The sequence below is a fragment of the Haemorhous mexicanus genome, chromosome 5, assembly GCF_027477595.1.
Source record: "Haemorhous mexicanus isolate bHaeMex1 chromosome 5, bHaeMex1.pri, whole genome shotgun sequence".
Classification (NCBI taxonomy): domain Eukaryota; kingdom Metazoa; phylum Chordata; class Aves; order Passeriformes; family Fringillidae; genus Haemorhous; species Haemorhous mexicanus.
In genome coordinates, this window is record NC_082345.1 from 26,200,540 (window position 1) to 26,215,070 (window position 14,531).

The 14,531-nt window shown below is 51.6% G+C and overlaps 1 long non-coding RNA gene across 2 annotated transcripts in view; it reads right to left on the minus strand.

The window, feature by feature from the left end:
• The window catches only part of LOC132327346 (uncharacterized), a 20,346-nt gene continuing 5,815 nt past the window's right edge, over positions 1–14,531 (minus strand). For both annotated transcript variants that reach the window (XR_009486520.1, XR_009486519.1), the window contains one exon: positions 1–3,443. This is a non-coding gene — a long non-coding RNA (uncharacterized LOC132327346). The remainder of the gene's footprint in view (positions 3,444–14,531) is intronic.

Here is a 14,531-nt window from a genome sequence, read left to right on the forward strand (position 1 = left end):
TGTAAGCTGTTAATATTTATTATGTGGAGCTGAGAACATCACTGAAGATGGAGGGATTACAGTAACTGAGTTCAGGCTGTTGAGCAGCCAGACAGAATGAAAGAGAAAACAGATGCCCTGAAGGAATAAGAGCAAAATGCATGAGGAATTTTCTGCATGCAGGATTAGACTCCAGTGGAGCATGGAAAGAAAAAGGCTGGAAATGCTCCAGAGAGCCAGGGCAGATAGGACAGAGGCAGCACTACAGCTTCTTGCTTGAGGTGAATCTTCCCCTCTATGCTTCCCCCAAGCAGGCATCAGTTCACCCATGGGCTCTCTGCGGTGCAAACAGCAGGAGCCCTGTGAGAAGGGACAAGGTGTTTCTGAGGCACGTCAAAGAGAATTCGATCTTCTGGGATGTGCAATGCTTGGCCATTGGCCTTCTCGCTGTGAGGTGTTTCAAGAGTCTTCTAAGCTGCTTTTTCTTTTTGTCTCATCTCCCAAAAACAGCACGACCTAGAAACTCTGAATTTCTTCTGCTAGTTTTGCCTGAGCTGGCCAAAGAGTTTTTCTCTTCCTTACAAAAAACAATTGATGGTGCAGAACAACACCAGGCCCTTTCTGCAGAGCAAGGTCCTCAGTGACCCAGCTGCTTTGATGTCCAAAGGACTGGTAACAAGGAAAGTCAAGACTCAGAGAGCGAGAGGATCAGGAAGGGCAGACAACCCTGCACCTCCCACTTCAGAAGTTACAGAAATGCTTCTGCACAAAACCCTTGTGGTTACTACAGCACTAAGGTGGTCATCACCCACCAAAATATCTTGGGAAGCCACTGTGGCTTGTTCCAAAAGCAGCCACAAGCCCAGCCATCCAAAACTGAGGTTCCTTGAAGTAGCTGGGCATTTCCAGACACACAACTCAGGGCGTTCCCAACCAAAGTGAAAACGGGCAAAGGCAGCAGCCTCCAACCTCTGATGAGAGTTGGTTTCTTTGGAAAAGTCAGGGCTTCTTTCAAAGTAGTAGGATCAAAACAGAGCTATTAGTGGTTTCATGCCTCAGAGACTGGGAAAGTCCCTGACTGCAGCGGCTCCAGCTGGCACTGGAGCACCCCAGGTAGCTGCTCTTGTGTGCCTGTGTGCTTGGGGCTCCTCCTGCCCCTGTTGGTGCTGGAGCCCCTCGACGCCTGTCTTGGCTGCAAACCTGCTCACACAATGGCCAAACCCCCGGTGCATCCATGCCCTCTGAGGCAGCCAGGCAGGGTCCTGCTCAGACAGCATGGGAGGGGGACATCCCATGGACGTGGGGAGTGCACAGGGGGAGGGGAGAGCCCCAGGGCCTTGTCTCCATCCCATCTCCAGACCTGCTGTGCGAGGGCCACCAGCCCAGGAAAGGGATACCTCTGTGCCTAGTCTTAGGCAAAGTGGAGCAAACTGGCTGGGTCACCCTGCGTAGCCTTGGCTAAAGGTGTGGTGTGGGTGCTGCTGCAGGATGGGTGTGGGGGCAGAAACAGAAACTCATCTCTGAATGGACTTGCCAGGCACTGCTTGTTGGTTCAGTGTGAAGGATGGCCCAAGTCCTGCAGACACGTCTTATGTAAGGAGAGAAGTGGCTCATCCCTCTCTTTGAAGCAGGAAACAGAGAAGCAGCTTCAGAGCTCATCCCTAAAACACTTACAGCTCTTAAATGCAAATGAGAGTCAGGCACTAAGGCAAAATAGGTTTTGATATGAATTCTTCATCCAGGTAGTTCAATAATTTACTGAACTCCCCACCCCTTAATCCCAATGCATTCTGGAGCCAACTCTGCTTTTTTTTATTGTTCCTGTCATTAGTTCTTCTGGGATTTCTCAGCTGCTGCATTGAGGAATAACCAAAATAGCTCCACAAGGGACTTCTTGGAGATCTGAAGGCTTGAAACAACAACAGCAAAAGAACAAAAAAAAAAAAAAAAAGAAAAGAAAAGGGAAAAAAAGGCTAGATGGGAAATGGAAAGGTGAGGAGACAAAACCAACATGCAGTCAATAAAAGCTTTCAGAGAAGATGTAAGAGCAACAAAACATAGAATGGCTTACTGCTTGCTAAAGGTGTGATGGGAATATGAAAAGCGCTTTTGCAAATATCTGGAGGGGGAAAGAAATTAGAGAAGTGTAACCATTAGTAGATGAGTATGTGAATGTATTATTCACGGCTGCAAATATCTGAACTGCAAAAGAGCGACATTTTTGTTTCTGTCTGCCTTTAGTGGCAAATTTAAGAATTTTGGATAGCAAGGATGTAATTAAGACCTAGTAAAGCAGCTTGTGCCTGCTGCAGCAAGCAAGGAACGTGGCAGCCTCCCTCCCAGACTCCAAAGGGCTGTTCACCTGCATGAAGTGACTCTGTGTTTGTAGAACTGCAGCTCGATTCAGCATGAAGAAAACACTCCACGCGATACACTTCATGAGATACAGCACTTAGGCAGAAATAAAGTACAATATTCAATGATTTAGCTGAGGCACCTATTAGCTGGTGCTCTTCACCACGAGACTTCATTTTTGGTAAGTCACCGAGGTCCTGCAGCTGCTTGGCACCGAGGAGCCCTTGCTGTGACCTCCTTGGCCCGCAGCAGCGTCTCTTGGAGGGCTGTAAGAGGACCACGCCATGCCTGGAAGCAAGGTGGGCAGCTGAATGTGCCTCAGTTTGCAGCTGCCCTTGCCAGCCCCACCACGGGGCTGCTGTTCATTGTTATGCTTGGCACCTCCAGACAGCCTGGCTACAGCTGGTCGGCCGCCTGCCAGGCGCACCAGCGGATGCGTCCTTCTGGGGAGACACGCTGTCGTGCTAATGGGCTTATGTGGAGTTTTAAGTGGGCTGGGGACCTGAGACTCTCCAAGCAGGAGAAGCATTTCACTCTTCTCTAATTAGACCAATTTCTCGAGCTGGAGCATTGGAGCAGGGCTGTGGTTCCTGGAGAAATGGATGGCCCCGTGGGCTGTTGGCCAAAGCGGCTGTGGACCTCGCAGGGAAGCTAGGAGTCACGCTGCTGCCCTGAGCCTTTTGCTACAGCCTCTCCCACACTTCACTGCCAGATGGACACACACTGGTTCTGTTGTCCTCAGGGCAGTCAAGCCCCATGACACAAACCAAAACATGTGGCAAACTTGGCAGAGTTGGGTTGATGGTTGGACTTGATCTTGGAGGTATTTTCCAGCCTAAACGATTCTACGATTCTGTGACAGGGGAGAGGTGTAAGGTCCAAGGATTAGTAAGGTTCTGCATCCACTGGGAAAGCCAATTTGGTGTCTAGTAGCACAGAAATGAGGGTGGTTTCCAGAAGAAGAGCAGCCATAGCTAGTGGAGATCAAGGGATGAGAGAAGATTATGTTGTGACAAACCTTGCTTGAGAGGTGGCTGGTGTTTATTGAACCACAGGTGGGTGGCAGCTTCGACAGGAAATTTCAGCAGAGGATATCAGTACTTCTGTTTCTGAAAAAGAGAATGAAAATTGACAAGGCTATAAATACAGCTATGTGAAAGCATGCTGCCTGGAGGACCCGGGCTGCAATGATAAATGACTGCTGAGTGCTATTTAGGGCACAGAGGCCTAAGGAAGTGCCAGCAAACGAAATATCCAGTCAAGCCTTGACATCTTCACTAATGAGTTCAAAGGAGGATGGCAAAGGGCTCCAGGCTCCCAACTTATCCGGTGCTGATGAAGTCCCTGTGGTGGAAAATAGCTCTGAGAGGCATGAACTGCAGCAGTGTCGCTGCAGAAACACTCCCAGGCAGCAGTGCTGGGGTTGTGACGGCCTCATTAGAAGGCACGTTCACCAAACCATGTTAAGCAGATCATCTGGCGTGGGCATGTGGCAGAGAGGTAGCACAAAAGGGGCTCTGACACACAGACTCGGTGGGGACAACCCACTGACACCTTTGAAAAATATGATGGGCATCAAAACCAAAAGGGGTTGGTGCGACTCCAAGTCAAACAACCTCCAGAGAGAAAGCCCCGTGGATCCGGGATGGCCAAGCATCCTGATCCAGAAACTGATTTCTCCATGCCCACTTCAGTGCCTCCATTTATTTTTGCTAGCACGATCAAAAAAACCAAGTCACAAGAGGGTTTTCAAATCGGAATAATTCCCTGGCCAAGCACCAATAAAATTCTGACTTTTTATTCCTGCCTGGTATGTAAACACATTTCAAAGGGCTTCAGCAGCAGAGGAGAAGGAATCTCTATCTGAGCCAACTCCTGTGAGCTGGGAGCAGTGGCCGTTCTCCCTGGGCACCGGCTATTCTGTGGGAAGGCATCACTCCTGATCTGTGGGGAGGAAGGGAAGGAATTGGCTCCAGAATTTGGTGCTTGAACTTGCCTTGGACTGCTGACTTTGCAGCTCTGTCGCTGGTGGGCTGAACTCTGCAGTATCCTCATCCTCCAGCCTACCCCCAGGCTGCCCTTTGGCTCTTTTGGAGAAGCCCGAGGAAACCAGGTCGAGGAGCTCATCTGGATTAAAAAATAACCCAGGGGAAAAAATAAATTTAAAAGGATTTTTTCAGCCAGATCAGTTCCCCAGCTGGGCTTGGCGAATGGACTCCATGTGCAGCAGAGCTGCTAGCAGCACTGGGATTTGGAGTCATTCCCACCGAGGGGGTTGTGCTGGGCATGGACACTGCAGAAATGCAGGGGGCCTGGGAAACATCAGCAAGGTGCAGCACAGCCCGCTGAGCCTGGCTCAGCTGGTACCTCGCAGGGACCACGCACATGAGGGGCAGAGCAAGATGATACACGTCTCTGAGCACTGGGGAAACTGGAGAGGAGCCAGCACAGTAGTGGCAGGGTGAGGATGTGGGCAAAACTGGGTTTTGCCACCCTGAGGGCTGGAAGGGCTGAAAAGTGGAGGGGAGAGAGGGATAATGCTGGCGTAGAAAGCTGAGGAGGGACTGAGTGACTGTGCTGCTCTGCTTGTCCTGGTCCTGGACACTTGTGGTGTTGGCCAAGGTGCCCTGAGCTTCCTCCCATCAAACACATCCCAGGGCTGGCTCTTGCCAACACACAGGGAGGGCTGCAACATGCTAGCACGGACTTAGGGAGGCTGAGGACTATGAAATGGATTTAGTCCCCTTCTAATGGCTGAGATCTGAGAAAAGATTTGCAAACCACCCCATCAGAAACCCCTGTTTCCACAGAACTAAGAACAGGGGTCCCCAGTCTTCTGAACTCAGCTCCCTTGTGCTGGTGCTGTTTGCAGAGATGTACAGCAATGCCTTGCTCATCCCCAGCTCCCTCGCTCTCCTCTGGAATCCCCAAATACCTCTAGTTTACCACTCCAGCAGCAGTGGCATTCCCACAGGGGAGCAGGTGCCACCGCTGGCTAACTGAGGCATGTCAGAGAGATGCTCCTGCTCCCCTTGTTCCGGGTACACTGAGCACACAGGCTGGCTGGAAATGAGAGGGACCAGGGGAGATCAGCCCCCTGAGGAGTGTGTCCTCCCCACAGCTCCCAGGGAGGATCCACAACAGGGATAGAGTCAATTCCCCATTATCTGCAGCACAGGGAAGGCAGCTGGGCTCATGGAGAGCTGGCAGCAGGAAGATGGAGGAGCTGAAGGGATGCAGCAGAGTTTGCACTGTGTTAACACAACGTGTCTAAAACACGAGGCCAAACCATTCCATTGTGGCCTGGCTGGTGTGCAGCATTTTGACCACGGTGACTGCTGCTAGAGGGAGACCAGACACCCTCAGAAAGGCACCAGGACGATCCCCCTGCAGCTCCTCCTGGACCGGTGCAAAAGGCCAGCGCAGCCTTGCAGGAGCAGCAGTGCTGCACACAAAGCGTGGTGCCAAAGCACGAGGATGCAATGTCAGCAGGAGGAAACCGTGCCTGGAGCCTGAGCCTTCGTGCCTGTCCTGCCCTGGAACTCCACAGCTTGTTCCTAAATACCTGTGATGGGCCATGCCTGCCCAGTGCACTGAAGGCAGGAGAGGGTGATCAGCCTGTGGGGGTATGTGGGTGGCATGGAGTAGTCAAAAAACACTGCCATGGCCAACAACAGTAACACAGATCTTGCTAATTTAACTAAGCCCCTACACTAATTCATGGATCCATCATGCCTTGATCAGAGATTGGCTAGAAGGTGTTTGTTTCAGGTTACACACGGAAACTCCTGTGCTTCTGAGGAAGCTCTGCTGTGTATCACACCCAGGTGTTCAAACACATGAATTACATTGCTTAATATTCTTGTGTTTGGAGGAAATAATACCAGCTTCTTTCCATTTGTGTTCTGTTCTCCCAGCCTCTGAGGTGCCTCAGGGAGCCTATCCAAGTGGTTCTTTGCAACCCCCAGGGCCCAGAGCTCCCAGAAAAGCAAAAAGGGCTCAGCAGAGGGGATGCAGCCAACAGATATCTCCTCACCCTTCTCCCCACCTCATCAATTTCACCCATCTCACTGACACTAAAGGCAACTTCACCAAGCCTGAGCTTGTTCTCTCCTCAAGGCATCTGTGGTATTTTGGACACACACATGATCTTCCCACCCTCCAGCTTCCAGGACCCATCTAAAGAGCTGAGGAGGGGGCTGCAGCCACCACCACCAGCAGCTCCCACAGCTGCTACTTGGCCCTGGGTGGGCAAAAGCTTCCCCTCAGCACCAGCACATCTACTCAGCCTCAGCTGCGAGCAGCGAGCTTCCTGCAAGCAATCTGGCAGCCCTGGGGGACTCAAACTAAAACTGAACCACAGAACATCACTCTGCATCCTCACCAGCTGCAAGGGCTGGGGAAGACCTTTTTAAATAGAGTCTGCTGATCCCTGCTCAGTCTGGAGGAAAGCTCCAGCAACATCTAAAAGCTGCCTGCTTTCACGTGCAAGGATTGTTCACTACAGGAAAAACAGGTTTAAATAAGTAAAAAGAAAAATAAAAGAGCACTTGAAAGGGAAATAGTTCTGCAAATTGAGACCCAAAGAATCCCGGAGGTATTTGATGCTTGAACAGCTGAATGAGATGCCATTCTGCAAGGCGAAGCATTCAGACCCATTTATTTATTTAAATTGGCATGGAGATGCTGCTCAAATTTGCTGCCTGCAGCCATCCATCAGCCAGGATCCAGCAGGCTGACAAAAGCACCTCAGGCACAGGGGGATGCAGAGCCCCCCTCACCCACTGCCTTCCTCAGGAGGGATTTCTTCCCTGAGGTGGGCACGACTGTGAGGGCGGGCGAAGCAGGGGCAGCTTATCCTCCAGACCCCAGGAATGCACTGCCCTCCACTCCAGCCACGGTTTCCCAAGTCAGATGCAATTGCACGGGTGGTTCTTGGGAGACCCACGGGGATGGGGCCATCCTTCGCTCCCCGCAGGCTGTGGCACTGCTGGTATCACACCAGATGCCGTAGAAACAGCCCAGCAGGAAGGAAAGCAATCATTCTCAGGGCGGTTTGGCCCTCGGCCAGCAGTGTGTAAGCACAGCAGGGAAACCCAGCTCTGGGGCACCTGTGAGATGGGGCAGCCTGTGGCAAGTTTCCCCAAATTAATTTGGGAGTGGGAGGTAGCAAAAGGCAGGAGCAGCCTGTCAAACCAGTCCCTGGAGGTGTTACAGTGCCGGTAACACCTGTACCTGCCCGGGCAGGTCAGCAGGCTCGGGGTGGGATGCAGACCCCGTGCAGCGATCTGAAACTCCGGCTGATGGTCCAAACACGCTGTGCTCTGCTTAGAGGGAGTGCCCACAACTTGTATTACTGCTTTTTCCACCCTGTGGTAAGCAGGGACAGAGAAGTTTTGGCCCTGGCATGGGAGAAGAGCCAAGGGAAGAAGTCAATAACTCCTCTGAGCATTCTCGTTGTCCAAGCATGAGGCCCCTTGCAAGGCAGGAGGGCTCCCAACACCAACCCACGGATGGAAAAGCTGATGGTTTGAGGCTGGGTCCTCCAAATGCAGGACCCACTTCTGGCCCCTCTCCTGCTGCATGGCCCAAACAGAACTGATGCAGTTGGTGAAGACAATTGGCTGTCAGGGCAGGAAGCAGCAGGAAATGGGAATTCATTGCACGAGGTTTGACAAGTCCACATAGGACTAGACAACTCATTTTTAGCCACCAGCCTCTTCCTGGCCCCACCATGTCTCAGGATGTACAAAACACCTCAAGGGTTACTGCAGCCTGTCAGGAATGACCCTCAAAAAATCGGGCAGCTAGGAAAAGGGGAATTTTGTTTCCCATTACCAGCAGGGCCTAAGCTCAGCTGCAGTCAGAAATGAGGTTTGTTGGTTGAAGCTGGAAATAAAGGTGAGCTAAACCCAATCCAGGCTTTGTTTAACTGCGTTATATTCCTCTCTTTAGGGCTCTGCTGACATTATACATTGTTTTCCAGACTAGTGCCAGACATTTTCTGTGGACATGTTCCAAACAGTTTTCTAGATGAAGAGTTGTGATAAAAACCTGACCTATTATGTTGTAGGGCACTTCCTCTTCACCCTCACATATTCCAGAAATGGGATTTATTTGGGATATTTACAGCTGTGAAGGAATGGCACCTGGGTAAAACATCTCACGGATCAAAAAAGGAACCCTCCACAATTAAAATGCAGCTAAAGAAAACACGTGAAACCCGAGATATAGAACAGATCCCAGCTTGAATCATCTGCGAGGAGCCCATTGAGCTCGAGCTAATATCTATTCACAACATGCAAGAAGCAAAGACAAACAGGGGTGGCCTGGAGCTAAAGTTACACGGGCGCCGCATCGGAGATGACACCAGCCCCCTGCTCTGCTCTGACAGCGGCAGGGCACCGACCCTGCTCCCCCTGTACGTGCCTCTCTGCTGCTGGCACCATGCTGTCCTCACACCTCAAAGCCCTTCTCCAGGCAGGGCAGGAACACCACAAATGGGAGCACACAGCCCTCTGCAAACTTAGGAGCTTTTTGGTGACAAGACCTCGGGCTTGGAAAACGCCTCGCTGTCCTCCGGGCCCTGTGGCAGCTCGGTCGGTGTGGGATGCACCCAGAGGGCAAGAGGGTGGGTGAAGTACCTTCTGACCCCCAGCTCATCCCCACCAGGGGCTGTCTGCTGACATGATAGCTTCTGGCCAGAGGTATTTCTCCCACAGGAACCTGTCTGAGGGGTACATGCAGCAGCCCCCTTTGCATTCCTCCCATCGAGGTGCCCCAAACGCAGTGGTTAATTGTGACACCACACCCGGGAGGAGAGACAAAGCCAGCCCTGTGTAGGAGCATGCAAACCTACCAAAGTCTCCTTTGCAGCCCTAACTGACCCACAGGGATCAGCTGGCAGCTGACCCTGACATAAAGCCACTGCCTCCTCCCCCTCCCCTGGCCGGGACAGTGCTGATGCTGGCCAGCCACCCCACGTGAAGCTCTGCTTGCACTGGCACAGGCAGCAGGAGCTGGGCAGGCAAAGGCTGGCCACGAAACAGTTGTGCTTAACCTGAGCCACTTTGGCAAAGCAGGTCACTGGCTGACCCAGTAATTTTGAAAGTGCCCAGGAGGAGGCCAAGCCTGCTCGTGAGGAGGCTGATGGTGACAGCAAGTCGGGCTCAGTTGCCTTTTAACCCTGCTCAGCTGCAGGCAGCTCAGATGCAATCAGATGTTTCAGCATCATTTCCTTGCCAGGTCTCATTTTGCTTTCCGAATTTTGTGTTTATGGGCAGTTGGGAATCTGCCCTGGCTTGGAAGATGAGCAAGTCTCCATTGAGGGCTCTGTGGGGTCACAAGCCCCCGTGCAGGCAGGGACTGTGGGTCTGAGAGCCTGCCAGGCCAGGCAGAGTGTGCAGCTCGTGGCAGCACAGCCACATCAGCCCTGCAATAAACCATCACCCTGAGCAGGGTTTAATGGTTCAGCCAGGTTAATGAGCCTGGGAGAGCCTGTCTGCTTCACGCCTCACACGTGTGGCTCACTCAGGGCAGCCCAGGAGGGCACCATCATTAAGCCAATGCAGCCAAAATTTGCCAGCTAAGAGACTGCAGGGTCAAAGTAGTCCTGCTGAAGGTAGCTCTGTTGGCTCTCCTGCCTGTGCCTGTCACCCCTCCCAAGACAGTTTAAACGTTTTCTCTTGGATGCTTTGATAAGCTTCTGTATCTCACAATTAATTCAGAAAAGAGCAATAAAATGAGATGTAGATAGGACAGGCACACAAGGGGAGAGCAAATGGCACACGTGTCGTTGTTGCCAGCTCCAGACACAGACAACAGTCCCCTCCTTGGGGGTCCCCTTTGAAGGGAAAGGCAGCTACTGGATTTCCAGGATGTCACTCTGCTCTGTGTCCCCCTCTTCGCCAAGGGTGGAGGAGCTGTGGGTCGATACGAGCGAGGTGCACGCAGGGGTGAGGCAAGCAGCCTGCCAGCACAGTGTGGGCAGGCTGAGGTCTCCCTCATGTCCAGATTGTTGCCCCCCACGGGGCTGCCCTGGCTGCTCACTACTTGGGAGGGATGTTTTATGGGTCTTAAGGGATGTCTTATGGGTGCTGTAAGCACCTTCTGGTACCTGTGTCCATGTCCCCTCTATGTGTCCATGTCCCCTCTAGCCGTGGTGAAGGAGCAGTACCTTTGAGACAGCCCCACCCAACTGCAGGCGAGACTGGGGGTAGCACGGTCGGGACAGACGGAGACGAGAGATCTCTGAAGCCAGGCTGTGGAACTTGAGGTTTATTGCAAAGGGCGTGGGTACAGGGCCCTGCTGGGAGCTGCCAGCTGCAGCTCAGAGCAGGCCCGAGAGAAGAGAGAGAATGAGAGGGTAATAACGTAAAAAGGCAAGAGCTAAGAGCATAGAAAAGTAAGTAAGAGCAAGAGAGTAAGAGCGCAAGAGTATGAGTAAGAGTAAAAGCAAGAGAACAAGAGAGCGAAGTTCTCGTTACAATACAATAAATCATCTTCTGTGTTGAATATTTTGATTCTCACTAACCAATCTAGTACAGCATACAAATCCTATAGCATTTACATGCAGCTTATAAGAATCACTACATTACCATACTGTGCTACATTTTAAACTCTAAAAACTACTCTTTGGACCCCTTCTGCCAAGCGGGCAGGGTCTGCTCCGACCCTTTGACTTGCCTGCTTGCAGAGGGTATTGTTTCATCAAAAGTGGATTACCTTCAGCCGGCCACACCATTGTTTTCCCGTTGTTCAGTAACTAAGGGATGTCAAAGCTTGCTTTCATTTCAATCTCACTTATAGTTTCTATATTCTCAAAATCTTTTGCTAGGCAATCATATTTGTAAGGCTTTCCTGTTTCATCTTCCCCAACACCCAACAATGATAACTCCTCTCCACAATGTTATCCAAGGCCTTATCAATGCATGCAGCTGGCACCTGGTTGCAACAAAATTGGTTTCAAGGCTGTTTCCTTTAGTTACCCATCTGGACATGCTTGCATCAGCCACAGGGGCTGGGAAAATCAATCCCCCCATTCAGTCAGCAGCAGTTTAACTCCCGTGGCTGCAAGCCCCATGGTGCCTTTGCCCGTGCTGGAGGTTGGATGGGGGAAGGCGAGGGGAGCTGCTGTGCTCCCAGGGCAGGTCGGCTGCAGTGTGAGCCAGCCTCACCTGGCACAGGGCTTGTCAGGGACTGCAGGACTTCTGGCCCTACCCTCATCCCTTCCCAAAGCCACTTGCCATGTCTCTGAATGTCTGGGTGGCTTAAAGTCCAGCCTATGACTTTTTGATAGATGTGATCACAACAAGACAAGAAAAGATGCTGGAAAAGATGCCAAACCAAAGAAGCCTCAGAACAACATCAAGGCCTAAGAGGGAAGGGCAAGAGAAAGCAGAAGGGATGGCTGGACTGGTGCCTTGCCTGAGACCTTTGAGGCAAAGATGTGCTTTCAGGGAGGCTGTGGAGGAAACCACACCACGGGGAATGTTTCAAAGCTAGCTCCAGAAAACATTGTCCCAGGAGCAATTCTGCAAGTGTATGGAGACGGCTATGGTTTAATGTGTTTCTCCTGTCTCTGATTTATGGGAGGAAAAGTCACAATTGAGAGGTGTTGGGGCCATCCCCAAGTAACAGGCAGAGAAAATCCACAGGCTGAGGTGAGCCTGTCTGGTCCTGGCCAACTCCCACAGAAAAGGCCCAGCAAGCATCCCTTCCTGGGTGCCCCAGGATAAATCTCTCCCGCTGCTGGTGAACACTTTAGGCCCCCACAGCATGCATGGAAGAGTTAACTGCTGCTTCACCATGCAGCTTCACAGGGAGCTTCCTGTGGTTTCTCTCACTGTTTTCCATTCATGTCTTCACGACTGTCTCACTCACCTGCTGCCCAAGCAGCTCCTGGCATCCCTCTGGCTGCAAGCTGAGCACAGCCGCTCGCTCAGCCGGGGGCTCTGCAGCTGAAAGCTGAGTGCAGGGACAGCTCAGAGCTCTGCTCTGGCTCGGGCTTCACACCATGGAGAGGATGTGGGCTCTGGGATGTGGCCATGTCCAGTCTGACAGCACCTTCCCCCATTTTCCCAAGTTCCCTCCTTCAGCCCCAGAAGGTACTGACTGCATTAATCACTGAGACCAGCACCAGGCCCTGGGTCAGAGGCACATGCCACTACAGTGCTGCGGCACTGGGGCTTTTCCACCTTTGTGAGCGCTGGATATGGGCAGCATCAGACACACTGGGGGGCACCCCAGAAGCTGATGGAGGTGAAGATTCATCTGGAATGAATGCAAACAGCAAAGTAAAAACTCCTCTAGACTATAGCCACCAGACAAAAACCACCCCAGCATGCCATTTTCCTTCCTGCCCATGCTGGTAACGTGACACTGACACACATCTCAGTACGCCCATGCCCGTGGCTGGTGCTGCACTGGATGGACCTCTGAAAGAAAGCATTTCTTGACAAATCCCTGTCTTGACTGTGGTTACTGCCTGGGACAATGCTGGGAGGGAATATGCCTAGAGGTGCCGGGATAGGTGAGTAACTTGACATGCAGGTGCTGGAATTCAGGTCTGGAAGAGGCCCTGCAGTGAGGATTAAGGACAGCAAGGCTGGACAGAGCATGTGATGGTCTTGTCTTCCCCGTCAGCATCTCCATGGACCAGGACTTCCTTTTCTGATGGCACAGCTCCATTTTAGAGGATTTGTAAACTATACCCAAGTGGCAAATGAGAAAATTCCCTTTGTCTCTGCCTTCCCTGTGGTACTTTTCAGGTCTCCTTTGGGAGCTCCCAGCAGGCTAGAACTGCAGCAAGGGGGGATAAGAAGAGCACATGAGATGGGGAAGCTGCAGGCCCAGGGAAGCACAGATGTGGGTCAGTTTAACCTGAGCCTGGCTTAGTGAGGAGGAACACAGTGAGTGCCTGCAAAATTGGGAACTGGGAGCTGGAGAGGGGTGACAGGTGATTGCTGTGTGTGGAGAGAGAAATGCAGTTCATTTTTCTCCAGTTTTTTTTCTTTTTTGTTTTTTCCCCTCGTGTTCTATTAATTATATTTGTAAAAGCAAATTAGCACTCAAGTGTGAAGAGCAAAACTCAGCCTTGGGAAGGAGGGCTCCAAGAGGGCATCTGCCTCTCCTTGACCACAGGGACAGCTCTGTGCATCCCCAAGGCTCCCAGCCATTCCTTTGGGGTACACGTGGCTTCCAACATGTTCCCAGAATCCTTCCAACCCCTGTTGTTGCATCATTCACAGAGATGTGTTCCTTTCGACTTCACCTTCACCTTTGCTTCATCCAGTTCTGCACACTGGGGGGAAAAAAATCCTCAGGCTTATCTGGTTTCCAGAGCCAAACAGTGATTACCTGTTGGTTCATGTGTCCATCACTGGGAGAGCTGGCAGTCACTGACCCCCTGCACTCCGGAGGGTGCAGGCTAACCCAGGCTCAAGCAGTGAAAAGAGCTAGAGAAACGAAGGCAGACAACATTCTCCTTTTCTGTTTGCTGTTGCTCCTGAGGGGAAGACATCAGAAAACACCCAGCCAGGCAGCATTTCTTCCACAAGAAGGGTTTGCTGTCACACTCAGAGCAGGTGATTCAGAACAGGAGCATGCAGTGACATCAGGATTCTCAGTGCCCTGAGCTGCTTATATTTGATTGCTGTTAAAAACCTCCTCTGCCTTGCTGCAGAGATGCCTCTGAAGCCACTTTCTTCTCCTGTTTTGTACAGTGGAGATTTTTATCAAACTTAGGTTGAAACATATTCAGCGGCTGTGAAACCGAGTTTTTGCTTCACCTTTCCGACAAGCCACCACTGACTCGGCACGACTCCTACTTCCATGGCTCTTAGAGGAAGTGGTGGGAGCTCTCATACCTCGAGTGGTCTGAAACTCTACCACAAAATATAGCTCCATGCTAAGGAGTTGGCAGGCTGGAGAGGCATTAGCAGGTACATGTGGTGTGAACTGCGCCTGTCAGGATGCCAGAGGCAGCAAACGCTCTTTGTCTCCCTGCCACTGCCCTCCTTTGCCCTCCCAGCTGCAGAAAGACTGGATTTTTCGTGCTGCACAGAATTGCTCTGTAGTAGGAGATGAGGATGAAACGCAATGTCTTTGCCTTTAAGATTGCAAACTGAAAAATAGCCAAATGCTATTTGCATTTCAGCAAATAATCCAAGGGGCAGGGCTGCCAGAAACCCCTAAAA